This window comes from Halichoeres trimaculatus, unplaced genomic scaffold, assembly GCF_033239565.1.
Source record: "Halichoeres trimaculatus isolate MK-OKI-2021-1 unplaced genomic scaffold, fHalTri1.1 fHalTri1_scaffold_20, whole genome shotgun sequence".
NCBI lineage: Eukaryota > Metazoa > Chordata > Actinopteri > Labriformes > Labridae > Halichoeres > Halichoeres trimaculatus.
Genome location: NW_027437198.1, coordinates 13,647,137 through 13,667,911, shown reverse-complemented (window position 1 = coordinate 13,667,911; position 20,775 = coordinate 13,647,137). Strand labels below are relative to the sequence as shown.

The following is a 20,775-nucleotide window of genomic DNA, read 5'->3' as shown; positions in this document are numbered from 1 at the left end:
ACACTGTTTCTTTTTCATTTTATAAAAGAGCACTTCACATGTTGACATATTTCAGAGGTTGAGCCAGAGATTTGATTTTATTCACATTTCTTCACTTTGTGTGAGATTCATAGAAGAGAGTATTCACATTTATTTTTCAGATTATTGGTCATACAAGGCCTGTTGTTCTGTAGTGCTTTGTTCCTTTCTTTGATGTTATTCAAGGAAATAAATATTTTTGTTACATGTCTACAAGGCTTGAAGTTAAATCAATCAGTCAATATTCTGCTGTAATTGTAGTAGTTAAATAAAGATACGTTGTTTTTATCAATTCATGCATCAATTCATCTAATTTCATCATAACATGTAGACCTGGCCCTAAAGAAAGGATAGTTTATATCTTGGCAGCATCCTTTGTCGTTTTGGTCATACAGTAGAACGGTTTATTGCCTTTGTTAATTGTTTAATGAAAATATAAACATCACCCCCAAAAATCGCATGCTAAATCGCAATTGCAGTATTTGTCCAAAAAAATCGCAATTAGATTATTTTCTTATTATTATTATGACCTGCTGTTTCTTCATTTTGGCTTTTATCTGGTTAATATAACTTTTCATTTCATCATTTTTTTTTTTTTATCTCATTAGATCAACTTTTCATTCTGACTATAAATTATTATATCTATCTTGTGCTTCTTTTCATCATATTGACTGCTTATATTCTGACTTTTTAGATGAAAGTCTTGACATTTTATGTCATAACTATGACAACCTGTCTTGTAACTTTGATTTTTGATTCAACTCACTTTGTACCTTAGCACCAGTGCTGATTTTTTTCCCTCATAAAGGTGGCTTTCATCACAATTTGGCTTTCTATCTCATACTTATGACTCTTTAGCTCATTATTTAGCTCATATTTCTTCATCATGTTGACTTTTAAAATCATTGGTCTGACTTGTAACTTTTTCTTGGCTCATTATTTTGAGTTTGTCATACATATATACATACAATACATCCCACTATTTAGTATGATTTTGTCTTTTTATCTAATACTGGTGGCTTTTCTCTGTGCTTGATTTTTTTAATCACATGATTATTTCTTATTTTCTCATAGTTATGACTTTTGTTCCAGAATTATGACTCAAGATTGAGGATTTTTTTGTCAAGGCGTGGTCGAAATTTAAAGTATAGAGTCTTTATTGTGTTTTATTTAAACCATTTGGGTTTAACACTGTACAAAATACTAGGTATGACAAAAACTTACCACAGATCATGATTCATAAAACATACTAAACGGAGGGAGAGACACCTTCTCACTCAGACTAGCCCCTCTGCCCTTGTATCTTGTCTTTCCCGCCCTCTTTGTCCACTTCCTGGTCTAAGAGGAGCAGGCTCCGCCCCCTCGATGCGCTCGTGCCTGGATAAATAAAACAAACTTCAAGTCATGCTTCATGCAGCATGTGAAGCTCATTACTCTGAGGATGATGGGGCGGCAGGAAGGCCGGTGATGGAGCACCTGCCTCTTTAGTCTAATGAGATCCTGGTCAGGTGATCGTTTAATATCGCTGAGGAGGAAGAGGCCCAACGCTTTCATCAGGCCAGAGATGCTTCTGCTTATTCAGGATTACAGACTCTGTGTGGGCATGAGACCTCCATGGATTTTACCATAATCCCTCCTTTCCTTTCTGCACTTTTTAGATTCATTCAGGTCCAAGTGGTGTGTTAGGATTTGTCTGTCCATTCCCTGTTTGTAAGTTGTAGTGTCTGCAGTTTTCTGGGTCATGCACCTGCAGTTTGGACACACATGTTTACTCTGTTTGAAGCTCTACGAGTGGCCTTGTCTCTCTTTGAACGCTCAGATATCAAAGTTCATGAAGCCAGACATCGTTTGTAGTCAACTAATGCTGCAATTTGGCGTTAAATGTTGTTTGTCCTGGTTTTGTGGAGCAGAACGTCAGCTGGTGGTTTAAACCTAACCGTTTTTGTTTTTTTGTACATCCTGCCTTATGTGGTGTTATTTCAGTTTTGGAGATATAATACGATATGAAATGATAAATATGACATAACAAACTTCAACGTTTTTTTGTTTTAAAGTAGTTTACCTGTCATTTAATGGGGTCAACCAGCTGATATCTCATTAAACTTGTCTTTTGTCTGTCATGAATAACAGTTACCAACTCGAGGACCTTTAAGAAACCAGCCTGCTCATGGCTTCTAAATAAAGTCGTATTAGAAGCAGAAATAACCCGACCTCTGAGCGTGTTATTACCGTTCTGTCACCTTATTTACTGGACTGATGCCCGGCTCACCTGCTCAGTAAACACTGCAGCTTGGCTCACGCTTGGCCTGTGATTGTGCAATAAGTTAGTCCTGTGTTCGAACCCTGGAAGTGCTCTCAGAGGCAACTCATCACACAGACTCAGTGGAATGCAAAGCACGCCACCGCCACTGCTGCCGCCACTGCTACCGCCATCCAGTACGAGCTCTGCCTCCACTTCCTGCTGAATCACCACTTTCCTCCTGCTCAAGTATAAGGTGCACATGTTTCTTACCTGTGTTTAATCTACCTGACATGTTTGGTGCAGGGAAACAAGGTGCACAGAATCACACAGATCCATGTTTAACAGCTTCACCTTGGAGTGTGAAGGAACAGCCTGAGGCTTAGCTGTGGCTGTGTGTGTGCGTTTGTGCTCCTGCAGATATTTTTAACATCTTTTCAAAATTAATACATTTAATTAAGAATTCAGATTCAGGACAAGAAGAGGGGGGATGTAACAAAGCAAACAGAGAGGTCTGAGAGCAGCCGGCCTCCTTTCACCATTGTCGTTTTCCAGATTGAATCTTTTCAGGCTGTTTTTCCGCTGCACTGTGTGTTTCATGTACGCTTGTAATTATGAGCATATGTTTGTTTCACAGCAGCAGAACATGGGTGTAAAAGGTACATACATAAAAGCCTCTGTGTGTGTGTGTGTGTGTGTGTGTGTGCGCGTGCGTGCGTGTGTGTGTCTTAGTCACCGGCACAGTCTCCAGCTGCAGGATCCAACTTCTGTTCAGTGTCACAGCGTGTTGAGATATGACTGCCAAAAGCTTTTTTAGTGCCACAGCTGGTGTGTTTGTGTGTGTGTGTGTGTGTGTGTGTGTGTGTGTGTGTGTGAATGCACACAGGTGCATCCTACTTGCGTATGTACACTCTTTAGATGTGCATGTGTGGGCATGTTGCAGCACATGTGCATCCATTCATGTGTGCACAGAAGCACAGTGGGGAAGAGGAAGAACAGCTCACTCTTTTGCAGAGAGACTTCTGCAGCTGAAGCTGGGTGTGAGGCAGAGAGGAGGGAGAGGGGAGGAGGCACAGGGAGGGGAGGAGAGGGGGAGGAAAAGGTGTGAAATCATACCCGGTGCTTATGGATGCAGAAACCTCTCCATCAGAGGTGTGTTTGCACATGAAAGCATCACCAAGGGGTTAATCGGCCGGTGAAGGTTTACGAGCCCAGCTGTGAATCAGCGGCTGCAGAGAGCTGCTCGGATTGATTATTTTTAACCATCATCATCATTCAGCACGATCAAACCCTCCTCATCATCGAGGGGTTTGATTCAGTGCCCAGAACCACACTTAATATTCTGCTCCCATGGTGCTTTGGGTTCACCACATTTCTGGCTGTTTTCATAAATAAAATCATCATTTTTTCCAGCAGAGAGCTGTGTGTGCTTTGATATCCACAGCACAGAGGAGCATCAGGGCTGGGGTCAGGTCACACAGGGTGTTTGGTGAGGTTGAAGTGTGTTACTGAAGACACACAGGAAGGATTTTAGGAGTGAAGGTCTTCAAAGAAAGGCGGACTTGACCCAATGTGCTGGGTTGGAGGCTCTTAGTTGACTCCATATTTCTCACAGTTGCAGTTAACTTCTTAAAGAGTAACTTGCAGGTAACTGTTGTGAGCTTCAAACAGCTATCCCTGCACAAATGATCCCAGTTTTTTCAACTCTTGCAAAAAGTGAATGGATTGAGCAGAGTGTTGAACAGCTCTGTGTTGCATGTATAACTCACTCAATTAGCTCCGCCTCATTCAGCACATCAGCGTTACACAAAAAGAATAATTAATTTAAGTTTGGTATGAACACAGCATGGACATCCCTCAAAGCACAGAAAAATCTGACCTCAACATTTTTATAAGTGCCAAAAGATCCAGATGTTTGTCAGAAGAAGGGAAACCCAACCAGTGAGGAAAAGATTTGGATCCATAAATCAACACGCTAAAACACACCAAAAACATATTGGAGTAATATGTTTGTGACTTGTGTATGACTTAACAAATAAGGCAGGGGAAGTGTGTTCGATAAGATCTAGGACCCTTTGCTTATGTGTCTTAGTCGTGCCATCTTGATGTGAGTAGGTGTCTTTGGTTTTTCTCATTTTTTTATTGGTGTTTTCTCCCCCCCCCCCCCCCCCCCCCAAAAAAAAAAAAAAAAAAAAATCTGCTTAAGTTAAGATGTTCAATGTGATTTAATGGGTTTTTTGGTTCTGCTATTTTTTTTGGCTTGGTCTGTATTTTTTTTTCTATAAAAAAATAATAAATATATTTTAAAAAAGATGAAGAAGATAACTAGCATATTGTGATTGTCACTTAAGTCCTACTTTAATGTTATACTCCCTTTCAGCAGACTGTCTGCTACAATTTGGTGTTAGTTGCAGGTTTGTACGATAATTTGTTTCCTGACAGTGTTAAAAGTTATGATGACCCAGTACATATTTCATGATATGGATCTTAGTACACAGCATATATATCTTGAGTGTACTTTTACATCTGTCAGGAATTATGGAGACCTTGTCTTGCAATCCGATCATTTATCATGAAGTTATATACACATATAGTGAAAACAGCCCTATCTTACAAAGATACAGAATCCTTTAAAAAAGTCCTGGATCCAGACAGTGATCTGGATAACCTCCAAAATTTAATGACTTCTTTCTGATCCCATTTTGAACAATTCCTAAAAATTTCATGAAAATCCATTTGTTACTTTTTCAGTTATGTTGTTTACAAACAGACAAACTCTCCTAAAAACATTACCTCCTTGGGGGAGGTGAAAAAATAATTCACAGTTGACCCCAGAGGTGAGCAGAAGAGCCGTGACTTGCAGATGTTTAGCAGGAGTTTGCTCCTGTTTTCTCCTCCTGGTGTTTTAAAGCACCTGAACAGGTGTGATGTCCTCACTCAGCGTCTGAATCCTACTGATGAACCCTGACTCCTTCTCTGTGGTTCTCCTGCTCTCTGTATATCCAGTCTGTGATCGCTGCTAATCGATGCTGACGCTGGTTTTCGGCCAAGTGAGAGAGAAAGAGAGAGAGAGCACGTGCAAAAGAGAGAGAGAGGAGATAAAAGAGTGAGCACGTGGATAAGGGACAGGAAGAGAGTAATGGATGGGTGGAGAATATGTGTTCAAGTGTGTGTGTGTGTGCAGGGTGGGAGGGTGAATGAAATATTTCTAATTGCTGGCTGAAGGTTGCCCGTTGTTGGTTGCTGATTGAGCGGCCTGATGACTGACGCTCTCTGTTGTGCTTAAAAAGCTTTGGCAGCCACAGAGGATGTGTGTCAGGGCGACACGCAGGGGTAGAGTGAGACACGCCACAGGTTTAAATGTCTGTTTGAAGAGGCTGTGAGGAGTTGGAAAGTGATCTTGAAAAAGTCTCCCTTCTAGATAAATGCCTGATCATAATCCACACTTTAAAATGAGATTATCAGCGCCAATATTGTTGGTTATAGATTATTTTGAAATTTCTTAGCTTCCAGTTTGGGTTGTCCAGGACCAGATCGATCTACGGCATGTCTAGGTCTCTATGACAACACCACGCCGGCTGACGAAGTTTAGTAGAGAGAAAAGATAAAACTTAGAGATGTGTGTTTTTCTCTGCTAAAAAGAATCTCTGATTAATTTTGTAGTGATGGTGGACATAGGAGCCTAACTGTCAGACAGAAAAAGGACAGAAGAGCAGAAGAAAGCTAAACAGGAGAGTGATACAGCTTGAGGTAAATGCTAATTAGCCGTTAGCTCAGGCTGTATCACTCTATAACACAGGGGCTAAACTGTTTGTGATAATGTTCATTCCAACCCACAGTCAGCAGTTATTCTGCAGTGGTCTGTTCAAACTTGAGAGTCTATTAATAAAATGAAGAGTGAGGTTACGTTAGCTCTGCTTGGTAGATGACTGGCAGGATATAGCTAAGCAGAATTTACTAACATTACACATTATGGACATGTCACGGAGCACCAGGCTGCCAGCTGCGCTAAATATAAACAGCTACTAAACTACTTACAAACTGACAGTGTTCACTTGTTGTTGTCATGTTAGCGAACAGATATGCCAGAGCACCAGGCTGCTGATGTCACTAACAAATAGCCGGCTACTACAACGTTTGCTTGATGTCATGTTTCAAACCGTAGCTCTATGTAACTGTACTGATAAATACCTCACCTCGGTGCATTGTATCAGTAAAAAGTTGTCTTGAACAAAGAGAATTTGTTTTGATCTAATCTCCATTTAATTACAAAACAAACTCACGCCTCACCAAAAGTAATTCATGACAGTGTGCAGAGACTCCAGACCACAAGGTGGCGAGGGAGCACAATTAAAACAGATCCTCCACACAGCATCTTTAATTGTCTGTGAGAAACAATAAGACATCTGATATAATGAAGAATAAAATAACAATGATTGGTTTCTGAGATAACTTTCAGGAGGATATCGTGGAGTTGATTGAACAGTTTCTCCAGCTGACAGTTAGTGCCTCCAAGGAGGTTTAGCAAAAACCGTTTAAAGAGTCTTACTGATTAATCCTGATCACATGATGTCAAAAACATGTAAAGATAGAAAACTCTGAACTGAGGTTGTGTTTATTAACTGGTTTTCTTTTTTGGGATGAGCTTAGAAAGTTTTCTGCCAGGATGCAGAGTCAGTGGGAGTATCCTGAGATCAGCAGCAAGACGTCTGAAGTATTAATAAGTCCATCAGCTCGTTTGGACTCCGTCTGTCCTAAATCCAAACAAGCTCACATCTCGAGTACGAGCAGCTTCCTGTTCGTTTTAAAAGCTTCTCTGGCTCCAGGTTCCTTCACAGAGAGCAAACACACAGGTAGACACAGGTAGACACAGGTACACACAGGTGCACACAGGTACACACTGGGGCTCAGGAAGAGCAGATCTGAGGGCGACATCAGGAGCGTCTCTGTGTTGGCGTCTGTGAGGATGTCTTAAAAGCCATACTGGCTTTACGCAGCAGAAACACGGTGACTTAGTCAGGGACTAGTCAGGGACTGGAGCGTGCAGATTGGCTTATTGTCTCAGCCCGTCTTCCAACACGGAGACAACCCCCTGCCGCTGTCACGCCAATAAAGCAGATTTGAATTCTAATTTCCATCCCGGTGAATGAACGTGTGAGCGCAGAGGGCTTGGGTGGTCTGCGTGAATCAGTGAGGAGATTATGAACGAAGGAACACACAAAGCGTCCTCTGGTTTCCTCCTCAGCACGTGACTTGCTCTGTTTTTCCTAGAGGAAAGATGAAAGAAGGATTCAGAGAGTTTCTGCGTCTGTCACCTGCAGAGTCGACCTGTTTGAGGTGTTCAGTCGCAGCTACATGCCTGAAATGTAAAAATTAAAAAAGGCAGGGGAAAAAAACACACATAAGGGGGGAGGTGTGTGACGGGGGAGGCTAGAGGAATGGGGAATAGAGAGGGTGGTCTCTCCTCTGACAGTGACGGAGAGCAGGCCTTTATCGTGTTGCCAGCTAAAGAACACAGAAGCTCATATCAACCCAACTCTCACTCCATTTCCATTTGCTCTTTACTCCCCCTTCTCCCCCTCCTCACCCTGCGCTCCTTCTCTCCCCTCTGTAGACCGTGTGGTTTAGTTTGCACACGGAGAGAGCCTCTCTGTGATGAGGAAAGCAGACATAAAGCTAACCTTACCTTCATGTTCATGCATTATCTCCGAGCTGCAGACTGTTTCAATGCAAAAAAGAAAAACAGCACAAAGATTCACGCTGCTCATCCCCAAAAGTGACGCCAGAGGAAAGATGGCCGCCGTCTGATTATGTTGAAGAGGTTGAACTCACTCTAAGGATAAGATTGGGCTGTGTTTCTGTAAGAAGGGTGGAATTGTGGGTAAGATGAGGTGAAGAAAACCCTGATAGTCGTCTCATTTAGGACCCGTGCGTGTGTGTGTGTGTGTGTGTGTGCAGAGTGTGAAGCGGCGAGAAACAGCCCCAGCATGATGATGGCTCTGGGCCTGCAACTGACAGCGCGGCCCAGGTGCACTCTGGGATGCATGATGGATGGAGAAAAGGAGGGAAGGAAGAGGAGACGGGGAAGAGGGTTGGCAGGGGAGACGGCGAGGAAGGGGAGGAGAGTTATAGAGGCTGTTAAAAAATTTTAGGAGGAAGGAAAAGAGGATGGAGGGGGAGGGAGAGTGTCGGAGCACAGCGAGCAGATTGAAATCAGGAGATATGACGGGAGTGGAAAGATAGCAGAGGACAGAGAGAAAGGAGGAATAAGTGGATTTATAACATCCCTCATCCCTCAGTCCCCTCCTCCTCTTTTCTCTGGAACAAAGATGTCGGACCACACGCCCCCGCTCACCTCCCTGACTCCCTAAACCACTTTGCAGCCGCTCTGGGACTCTCTGGTCTTCCTGAACGTCAGCGTCTCCTCCGTCCCAGCTCTCCCTCCCTCAAAGTGACTTCATCTTTGTTGAAAACAGAAACAAAATGATGCATCAAAAACCTGTCTGAGCATCATATCAGAAGCTCTGAGCACAGCCTGTGTGACACAAGAAGAACCTGTGGTGTGTTTTAGTTTCCTGTGATAGTGATTGTGAGCTGAGTGCTGATAAAAGAAGAGGAATTGAACGGATGGTGTTGCTCTGTTGTTCAGAATATTTCCCTCAGTGTTTGGTTTGTAACACGTCGTCCCGCTGGAATCCAAAATAAATCCAGGTAGAAGAGCTGCTGTGATATTTCACTACATCATCATCGATCACACTTTCAGTTTTATCTCCTCACAGCCAACCTGCAGCTGACTCCAGATTTGCAGAGAGTAATCCGAGTGTAGCCTCAGATGGCGGCGCTCTGAATGTGAATAGACTGATTCTGTTAATGGTTCATGCTCGTGTTGTCGTGATGATGATGATATCCACTTTTACTCCGCAGCCTGACTTCAGTCTCCTTCCCTCTCTTACCATGGCTACTCCTGAAAGTCCTCTTTCTGCTGACGGGGACAGGGTCATGGAGGTTAAATCTGTTTCTGTCCCCAGCGTAAGAACTTCAACACTTAAATCTCCTCCAAAGAAGAGTCTTCTAATCTCTGCTCCAGTCTTTAACTGTTGATGAGCAGAAAGAGTTCATGGAGGCAGAACTTTGCGTGTCTGTGGCGACGCCATTCAGGTTGAAACAGAGCGTGTGTCAGTCTTATGGTGAGTAGTTTTATAATAAGAGGTAATTGTATAGTGAATGGGTGGTTGTTCAAAGTGGCGTCTTATCGGGGTGAGTGTTACCCAGATGAAAAGTTAAATCTAAAGGATTCTACTTCACATAAGCAGCTGTTAACCAAACAGCATCCCCATAGGTGGGCATCGAAACTTTAACTCCCTCAGCCCTAAATGAGGACTTATTAAAGGATGAAAGATTTTATAATTGAGGTGACAGTTTTCAAAACTCCTAACCCAAATGTAATTTTCAACGTCTTAAAAAAAAAAATATATATATATATATACATGTGTGTGTGTGTATATATGTATATATATATATATATATATATATATATATATATATATATATATATATATATATATATATATATATATATATATATATTTGTGTGTGTGTCAATTATTTAACATTAGAAATAAATCAGTAAGTACATAAATTAATATATAATGACTCCATTAGTTAAAAGCACAAGATATGAAATCATAAATTAATCAATTAAATGTGTTGGAAATTTATTTATATATTTATCTATTTATTACCAATTTTTAATAATTAATGACAAATATAATTAATTAGTTAAATATAAGCCCTAAACCTAATTAATTATTTATTTTTGTATTTCATTTTGGCACGTGTAGTCCTCCATTTTGTTAAGAAGCATGGGGCATAAGTCCAAAACTGGAACGACCAGTTTTGACCAAAAGAGGGTGTTTGTTCAAATAAGGCTGTCCCATTTCTTAATGATGTAATTTTGCTCTTTTTATTTCAATCTTCACAAACAAAACTTATGTCAGGACTTTGAAAAACTATTCCTCATCTAACATGCAAGCGTCATCAACTTCTCGTGCTTAGTTTTCTTGTTTCTATCGTAAAGAGGAAAAAACCCAAGAGGAAAAAAAAGGCAGTTGGTTGTGTTCCAGGCCTTTGCTGATTGGTTGATGGCCACTCTGACATGTGATGATGTGATGTGATGTAGGGTGATCTTGGCTGATAGGTATGGTAAAGACCATGTTCCTGATCTCACTCATGAGGAGCACAGGCTGGGGATTAACACACATGGAAGTTATCAAACACAGTCACTTGCCCTGTAAAGGGTTAATCGTTAATCTGAAGTTTAAAAGGCGCTCAGTTTTTTTGGGGTAGGTACAGTGGAGGTTAGGTTTCACACCTTGCAAAGCAAGTTCAGATCCAACCTTTGACCTCCTTCCCTCCACACAGTTTCTTGCTCACTGCCCTGTCCTCTCTAACCGTGGCTGTCAGAAAAATAAAGTTACAGACTCTAACATTTTTACCACATTGACAACAGGCAAAGGTGCAATTTACTTCCTGTGGATTGATTGGTATGTGTGTGATCACTGAGGTTGTCCCTGCTGTGATGGAGCTGTGATCATTGGGAAGCATTCCATTCTGTTTAGTGTTTTTACCACAGTGTCAACAGGCAGGGGGAAGGAATCCATCCAATCAGAAAGAAGTATTGGACAAAGCTGGATGATTATTGGTTGTGTAATAATTATGGGACCAAGCAAGACCCATGTTTGCGTGAAAATTAGGAATATATGTTTAATTTTTGGGTTCCAGAAACACTACCTGCTGTTGTAAAAAACATAAAACATAGTTCTCTGCATACCTACCTTCAAACTGGGACAAACTGGGGCAAACTGGGACAAACTGGGACAATCTGGGACACGTGGCCACCATGTGGATGAATTAACTAAAACAATAAGATTCATGAAAGTCACTGACATGTACCTTCAACTCTCATTTCCACCTTATTATTTTACCCTTTGTGTGTTTCTGTCGACAGATATAAATCCATAAACCCTTCACCCATCTGCCTCCAAACACACCTCTGTAGGACACACACACACACACACACACACACACACACACACACACACACACACACACACACACACACACACACACACACACACACACACACACACACACACACACACACACACAGAACCATTACTGTTCTACAAGGACCTGGAAAAGAAAAAAGAACACCCAGAGCAGCAGGAAAAGCATCAGACTGCAGAGGCCCCTTGGTGTGTCGTCGGCTAAACTTAGAGCAGAAATGGGCCAGAGAGGAAGGATCTGTGTTTGTGTGTGTTTGTGTGTCTGGCTGTAAAGTGGAGCCGACCTCTGTTCACACACAGTGCTCTTAAACTCATCCTCAGTCTCTGTCTCTTCGTCACTAAAGGTGTGACAGGACGGCCACGTTGCAATCAGAATCACTTTGAGGCAAAATGAGTCAAATCTCCTAATGAAGACGGCTGCTTTCCATTAATTAAGGTTCAAAAAGCACTTAAAATAAGGTCAGTGTTAATTAGATGATGGTCTGACAAACGTGCCAGCTAATTAAGGCGGTATGTGTATGATTAAAGATAAGCGGCTCCATGATAAGAAATGTGATGATGAGGCAGCGAAAGTGGAGGAGAAAGATATTCGCTGAGTGAGGGGAGGATTAATTGAGTGTGTTTGTATATGAGAGTGTGTGTGTGTGTGTGTGTGTAAGAGAGTTTGTGTAAGAAATGGGAGAGAGTGACCGAGGGACAGAAAAGAACGACGGGGAGCAGAGAGGAAGGAGGGCTTGTCATCAATATGTAATTTTAGTGAACATCGTCAATGGCAGGCTTTATCAGAGAGCAACCCAGCACTTATGACTCTGTTTGTGTGTGTGTGTGTGTGTGTGTGTGTGTGTGTGTGTGTGTGTGTGTGTGTGTGTGTGTGCTCGCGAGTTGAGTGTGTGTGTGTGTGTGTGTGGTGTATGAATGCCTGTGGCTGTGCTGAGTTTATATCTCCTGCCTACTGTCTTTTAAATTCACAATATTCAAGTGAAGGCCAGCTGTTCCTCGACTCCCACTCCTCCATCCTCTCTCCTTCTCCATCAGGCGTTGCAGCAGCAGTCAATATAACCCCCCCCACACACTTAAGTTCAAAGAGGCCTTTATAGGAAGGATAGAAATATGCATTGCCAAAAACCTCCCAGCAACAGACACCATCATCACTCTTCTCTAGCTCCATTCTCTCTTTCTCTTTGTCTCTCTGCTGCTCTGGCTGTTTCTCTCTTTTTTTTTTTACCTCGTTTCTACGTCCTCACAAAGAAAACCGAATCCATGCACAAAAACCCAAAAAAAAAACCCATAACCTTCATGATTTTGAGGGTTATTGTCCTTAAGGCGCTTTAATTTTCAACAATAACTGGCATGATTTAACCTCCTTTTTTTAAAGCAGGAGACGGGAGGAGGGTTTCAAGTGTGTGCTTGTGTGTGTGTTTGTACACCCAGTGCCCACTTTATTAGGTTCACCTTGCTAGTACCGGATCGGACCCCCTTCAGAACAGCCTTAAACATCCCTCAGAGAGTTTGGTCCATATTGACATGATAGCATCACACGGTTGCTGCAGATTTGTCGTCTGAACATCCATGATGAGAATCTCCCGTTCCACCACATCCCAAAGGTGCTCTATTGGATTGAGATCTGGGGACTGTGGAGGACATTTGAGTACAGGGAACTCATTGTCATGTTGAAGAAACCAGTCTGAGATGATTCCAGCTTTATGACATGGAGCGTTATCCTGCTGGAAGTAGCCATCAGAAGATGGGTACACTGTGCTCATAAAGGGATGGACATGGTCAGCAACAATACTCAGGTAGACTGTGGACTTTAAACCATGCTCAGTTGGTACTAAGGGGCCCAAAGAGAGCCAAGAAAATATCCCCCACACCATTACACCAGCAGCAGCCTGAACCGTTGATACAAGGCAGGATGGATCCATGCTTTCATGTTGTTGACGCCAAATTCTGACTCTACCATCCGAATGTGGAGCAGAAATCCAGACTCATCAGACCAGGCAACGGTTTTCCAATCTTCTATTGTCCAGTTTTGGTGTTGCTGTGTGAATTGTAGCCTCAGTTTCCTGTTCTTAGCTGACAGGAGGGTCACCCGGTGTGGTCTTCTGCTGCTGTAGCCCATCTGCCTCAAGGTTGGACGTGTTGTGTGTTCAGAGATGCTCTTCTGCAGACCTCGGTCGTAACCAGTGGTTATTTGAGTTACTGTTGCCTTTCTATCAGCTCCAACCAGTCTGTCCATTCTCCTCTGACCTCTGGCGTCAACAAGGCATTTTGGCCCACAGAACTGCTGCTCACTGGATATTTTCTCTTTTTGGGACCATTCTCTGTAAACCCTAGAGATGGTTGTGGGTTAAAATCCCAGTGGATCAGCAGTTTCTGAAATACTCAGACCAGCCCGTCTGGCACCAACAACCATGTAACGTTCAAAGACACTTAAATCACTTTTTGTCCCCATTCTGACGCTCGGCTTGAACTGCAGTAGATCGTCTTGACCATGTCTACATGCCTAAATACATTTAGTCGCTGACATGTGATTGGCTGATTAGAAATTTGTGTTAACGAGCAGTTGGACAGGTGTAATAAAGTGGCAGATGAGTGTGTGTAGTCATCCCTCAGTATCTGTGAGTTGATTTGTCTCATGGTGTGTGTGTTTCATCGTGTCCCAGTATTTGAAGTTGTGTGTTTTTGTCCCTGTGTTTAAAGCCATTCAGATCTGTGTTAATGTGTGTGTGTGTGTGTGTGTGTGTGTGTGTGTGTGTGTGTGTGTGTGTGTGTGTGTGTAAATTCCAGAGCAAGATTGGAAGTGGGTCTATTTCTTTTGCACTCACTGATGTGTCCCTGTGTGTGTAATTGAAATACCTGAGTTATTGACTCTCTCTCCCTTCTGAGTCAAATAACTGCTCTGGGAGTGTGGAGTGCACTCGTTTGGAGGCTGTGGGGCAGAGCAGACCGAGGCATGCCAGCCGTGGGCTACTCACACACAAACACACTTGTAACAAAGTCCTGACACACTGGTACAAAGGGGCAAAATTAAGGTGACAGACACACACATAAAAAAATGGATGGATACGGAAACATTACATTACTGATTCTGAAACCTGATTGTTGACGTTAATTATGCCGACACATAGGGCGCGGTCACCCAGGCCATCCAAATCGTGCCATACTCAAGCATGATTGCCCACCAGCGCTTCCCCAGCCAGAGAGCGTGGCCAGCGGTCACACCACTCTAATATGAACCAGACTGTAGCGACTGCCTACGTCACAGTGAAGCATTTGTTTATACAAAGCGTGATCTCGTTAGAGTCAGCACGATGAGACACAGGGAACACTGCTTCAATTTTTGTAACTTTTTGACTTATGTTAAGTTGTTTCGGTCCAACACAGTCCTCTAACACCCTCACTGGGCCATTTTTTACTTGACCAAAAACACAAATAAACAGACTCCCACCAAAAAAATCTGATATCAGTCTGCATTCACGCTTTATTTAGAGAATTTTCAGCGTGTTACTCTTTATCCTGGCAGACTACCTGCGTTTGTTTATATCTGGCACGCTCTGTGGGGACTGATATGCTAAGCGGCGAGCGCCTCATAGCCAGCTGTGGCTCTGCAGCGGAGGTAGTGCCGTTTTACTACACGATGAGAACTAGAGTCTTATTTAGCAGTGTTTTTGTGTGAAAGTAACACGCTGAAAATTATCTAGATAAAGCCTGAATGCCGACCAATATCAGATTTTTTTGGTGGGAGTCCGTTTATTTGTGTTTCTGGTCAAGTAAAAAATGGCCCCGTCTGAGTGCAGAGGAAACCGGCAGAGGAGCAGGGAGGGGGTGTTTGGTGTGAGCGCTCTGGGCTTCTGCTGCACAAAAACACTGCTGTAGGGGTAATTTCTGCCCTAAACCTTGTGATAGGACCCAACTTGTTCCATCCCGGAGTGTCACTTTAAAGTTGGGACCACGCTGTATTAATACTTCCTGCACTAGATTAGATATCATATGACATTTAATTCATACATTTACTTGCACTGATATCTGAACAGATCCTGATATTGGCTGTGATATCGCTAGAAAAACTCTTCTTCTTGTCGTTGAACTGGCTTTGGCTGCGATGCTGTTGTTGTTTGTTATTGTAAAAACAATAACATCATCTTTAACAGATTGATTTTTTGAGCTTCTTTGTTGTGGTAACCGTTAAAGGCATTACTATGCATGCATACAGACACCTGGAGCTGTATACTACTCCTAATTTCCGCAATAGGTGTGCACAGCAAGCCAATCGGTATCTGTCCTCATCCTCATGTTCCCACAGGGGGCGCTGTAATCGATTTCAAAGGTACACACTGAGTGTATTTTCAACTGAACTTTCTCTCAGCGTACATCAAGATTAATGAGACCAACCTGGAGAGGAAGTCAGGCATAAGAAACAGCATCAATTGTCAAAACAAAAGCCCATACAGAAATCCGGTAGCTCAGGAATATTTAGCTACAAATCAGGCACATATTCATGATCCGTGCTGACCCCAAAGGAACTCTAAGCTGGTGACTTTCTCAGAAGGTAACAGTCTTAGGAAAGAAGAGCGGGGGTCAGAGAAAAAATATCAAAAATAGACATAAGGATTTTTTGTTTGACAATATTAAAATCGGGATTCTTGGTCCATTTTTTTTTTTTTTTTCTTTCAGATTCTTTTTTCCGGTCTTTGTTTATAAACTGGATTGGAAAAAAGTTACCTCTTTTCTCCAGCAGAGGGTGAAATGTTTCTCTCGGACTCATAGCTCCTGATATAATCTGAAGACATTGTCATCATTATTTTTCTTTTTCACATGGTCTGGTGTTATAAAAAGGAAACTAAAAATTGCAAAAATCTAGTATCGAAGAATCGCAAATTCAATTGAATCTGCACCCAAAAATTGGAATAGAATCAAATTCCGAGAATAGCATATCGCCCCAGCCCTAAAGGAGAGCATATTGATGAATATTTATTTATGTAAATAAATATATAAACATATTTAAACCCGTGTTGCAGCATACACAGATTGAGCTCCAGAAGCACAGAAAATAGAAAATTCAGGATTTTTTAGAGGATTAAAGTGCTACGAACTGTATCAGCTCCTGTAAAACACAAAAACACACGAGGTCACATGTTTCCAGCTTCCATACTCTTCCTCTGCCTGCTCTCTTCTTCTGTGGTGGAGCAGCTTGAGTTTAGCCTTCCTCCTCCTGACTGAAAGGCACGCTGACTGAGTCTTACACACACACACACACACACACACACACACACACACACGTGCGCACACGCGCACACACACACACACACACACACACACACACACACACACACACACACACACACACACACACACACACACACACACACCTCGGTTTGCCTGCTCCTTGTCTGGCTCCTGGCTGCCTGCCCCTTCTCTGCCCACCAGCTCCACACAGGATCACAGCGTCTGCCAGCCGGCTCTCTCCCTCTCCATTCATCTCATTGTCACCACATTGTGCTGTCCCTCCGTCCCCGCGGACGCCTCAAATCTCAGCTAATCCTCGCTGCTTTTGGACATCTCTATCTTTCATTCCTGCTTGCTTGATTCCTTTCTCTTATCTGCTTTCTTCCTTCTCTTTTATCTCTCCATCTCTCCCTCCCTTCCTCCCTCCCACGGCCTCTCATCCCCCTGTATTGCTGTTGTAGTGTTTTGTTGTTGTCGGCGTACAGTAGCCAGCGCTGACGTCAGTTGGGGATTCGCACAGAATAGACAGCCGCTCTTTCAGGGCCTCTCTGGCCAGCTGACCAGCTCATTGGCCTCTCCTCCCCCTCTGGGAATTTTAATACTCACTAATCGATCACCTTGTGCCAACAGAGGTGATAACGCGGCCAGAGCCTAATTATTGTTGCTGTAAATGAAGAGAGGTCTTTGGAGCACTTCATTTTAGTCAGGGCTCCTTAACAGAGATCTTTTCTGGCTCTCAAATCTTGTAGCCACAGTCTTTCCGTCCTTCTGCATCTGTCTTCACATACTTTTTTCTCAAAGGCTAATGAAAATCTGGAGACCTGAGGCGCTCTGAATGAGAGCGTCGGACAGCACATTAAAAGTGCTTTTAAAAAAGAGATAGAGGAAAGAAGCCAGAGGAAATGGGGGCAAAACAGGGAAGCTGAGGAGAGGATAAAGGGGGAGCGTGAGTGCGTGAATCTGGAAATTCAATTATAAGCGTGCCCCAGCTGTAATTTCACTGGAATAAATGGGACGAGATGGGTGAAGGATGGGAGAGAGCTAGAGGAACAATGGATCCAAGCCAAGGAACATGAGTACAGCGTCCGTCAGCGGCCATCAGCTTGCAGCATCACTTCATTGTACCTTTCTCAGCATGGGATGCACATGACTTGTATGTTGCGCAGTGAGGGGCAATAATGACACGTTTTCATCCTCACTGTACGCTCATTATTCCACAGAGCTTTAAGGAAGCAAACACATTGTGCCTCACGGCGTGAAACCTCCGCTGAAAACATTCACACTGACGATGTTTATCAAGACGGAAACTTAGAGTGTGTTAGAACACTGAACCCCTGTGTTCTTCAATAAACGTAGAGGATGTGATCAAATCTTCATTTCGCTGCTTTCCAATTAATCACTGGCACTGAGCAGTTTCCAATTCCTGTTGTGTAAGACTAACAAATGGTAATGTTAGCTGGAGGTGGGTTGGATGCTAACAATAGCCAGTGTCTGCTGGTCTCTAGTAGGTTTTTGGATATAATTTGGAATATGATGCTGATTGTACTCTTTGTTAATCAGAGACTGTGACATGATATCAAAGATGTGACACCATGAGGGCCAATCTATGTCAATTCACAACTTTTTTTTGCACCACAATCTCGATTTCAGACAGTTTTTAATTGGCATCTTTACATGCTGATACCCTTGGTGGTTACCATGAAGTCTGTTTGGGTCACAGGTTTGAACCCGTGGTCAAGTCATGCGCCCCATGTACAGAGGCTGCAGTCCTTTAGCAGGCAGCTTAACTGCATCTCCTTTCCTGCACGTCTCTCTCCTAGTAAATCCTCTCCAGATAAATTCATTAAAAGCCCCCCAAAAAAGACTTAAAAGAATCAATCCATGCCTTAGTCTTGCAAAAAAAAGGTAAAAATTGTAGATGAAAATCACATTGTGCCATTAATTGCAACCATAGACCTGGAAAGTGTACCCTCAAAAATACTGCTGGGGTTAAAATCTCCTCTGCCGTTGGGTTGACAAAGCTGGTGTCAGAGGCCACGCCCCTTCTTCATTTGATTGGTAGAGTGTGTGTCACTGTTCCTAAACTTTGGCGACATCATCTAAAAAGGCAAGAGCCTTGAGTGCATCAAAAGAAACACCTGAGGCATGATTGGTCTAGTGGTGTAGGCGCCCCATGTACAGAGGGTGAAGTCCTTGTTTCAGCAGCCTTTCTTATGACTTCCAGGACTTCCAGGACAGCCCCTCCCCATGTCTCTCCCCTGGTTTTCTTGCTCTATCCACTGTCCATCCTTCTCAAAATAAAGGCATAAAAGCCAGAAAATTTTACAAAAAAATTGATCTGTGCCTCATATTTGCAGAGAAGCTGCAGCCACTGGTTCATCCCAGCCATGGCCATTTGCTGTATGTCTTCTTCTGCTCTCTGCTCCCCACGTTTCCTGTCCCTTTGGTCAAACTGCCTGTACTGTCCTCACGACACGTGACTATGCGAAGCTCGACAGCCAGCAAACTAATAAAGAAACTCCGTACACAAGGCCTTTTTTTTTTTTTTTTTTGCTTTTATGGAGGTCTCTTGAAGTAAATAAATTAATGTAATTGAAAGATACAGAAAAAAATATGCATTACGCTGTGCACTATGCGCCATTGTACAAAAAACAGGTAGCTAGCTTATTTATGCTAAAAACAACATATATAGCTGTATCAACAACCACCTGTTTACATTGAGCTTTCAAATAAAATATAATTGTGACCTCAAACTAATGTCTCTGAACATACAAATACTTACAAAGACGAAAGTTTCCCGAGGTTCAAACATTCAGAACATATTCAGCGTGCTTATGAGTCATTCTCAGACCTAACGTTTACCGTGCTCCTAGCTTAACTTTTACCGGAGATACGTCAAAGATCCTCTATGAACGTGCAGAGCACTCACTCTGTATGGAAACCGAACAATCCTCAAAGGTGAAGAGGTGTCACTCTGACGATTCTACTCAAAACATTTTAACACATTGCATCATGAAATTAACATACTTTTAACTTTTTAACTAACTTATTCATCTTATGAAATATACAAATCTCTTAACATAAAGACATGACACTGCCCCACAGAGGAGATAGTGCATAAAAAAGCTGATACTGAGCTCTGAAAATGTAGAGTGGACTCAGACCCTTGCAGCTTCTTATTCAGCATGATATTAGAGTAAATTGTTTCTTTGTGAATGCACTGAATGATAAATGGTTTGGTCCTGATCCTATTAATGAAGACACAAGGTATCTGAGCAGGTCTTGTGTGTCCTCCTGGAGGAGCAGGTGACTCTTTGATGTTGGGTGAAGCTCACAGAGTTTCCTCAGAAGCAGCAGAGGTTTACAAACCCCAGCCCGCCTGCCTCCCCATCCTGTCTGTCAGCTTCTTCTACTCCTGCTCTGTCCACACTCAGATCCCACAACAGCATCCTTACCTTTTACAAAATGTGACTCTGCCAGAACACAAACACCAGACTGTGCTGAGGAGCAGGCCCTGACGGACTGACTCACCCGTGCTCGGTAACAAGCTCATGTCGCAGAACTGCAGTGTCGGGTCTAGACGGGCATTTTCTCACCTCCTCCTCTTCTTCTGTCCGGCTCGATATTCCATTTCAACTCTGCTGGCTGGGTATGAGTCTGTGGGTTTTATTCCAGTGTGTGTCTGAATGCACTGCTGGTTGGTTTTCTGTACTCTGTGTGTCTCATATTCATCCTCTCAGAGAGTAGAAGCTGAGTTAGAGGATGTTTTTTCCTGTACAGTTTACCTAGCGTGGTTGGAAACAGTTTCGGTGTTCTTACATGTGATATAGCGTCATGTTTGGTTGGATGTTCACAGTTTATGGTCATTTTAGATGTAAGAACCTAAGCCTCTCTGTGTTAGCGTGATATGAGAGGGAAATATCTGTGGCTGTGTGACTCCAGTGAATAAAACAAACATGAAAATGATCGATGAAGATGAAGGGCAGCAGCTTGGAGCCTGTAGGATCTGCTCCAGCTGCCCTCGTGTACAAACTCATTAAAGGAGTCATAAAAGCAACTAATGAAAATCATGACTGGTATCATTACAAGCCCTCTGGTGTCCTCTCGCCTTCTCCTGTGTGAGCCGGAGAATAAAGGTGGCTAAATTAATGTCCTCAACAATAACGTTACAAAAGCAGCGCTGTCCTTTAAGTCGTATCTCTCCTCCTCTGTGTGTAAAGCCAACTA

The 20,775-nt window shown here is 42.8% G+C and overlaps 1 protein-coding gene across 1 annotated transcript in view; it reads left to right on the top strand.

Moving 5' to 3' along the window:
* The window catches only part of grin2ba (glutamate receptor, ionotropic, N-methyl D-aspartate 2B, genome duplicate a), a 139,006-nt gene that overhangs the window by 66,745 nt on the left and 51,486 nt on the right, over nt 1-20,775 (top strand). The window lies entirely within an intron of this gene.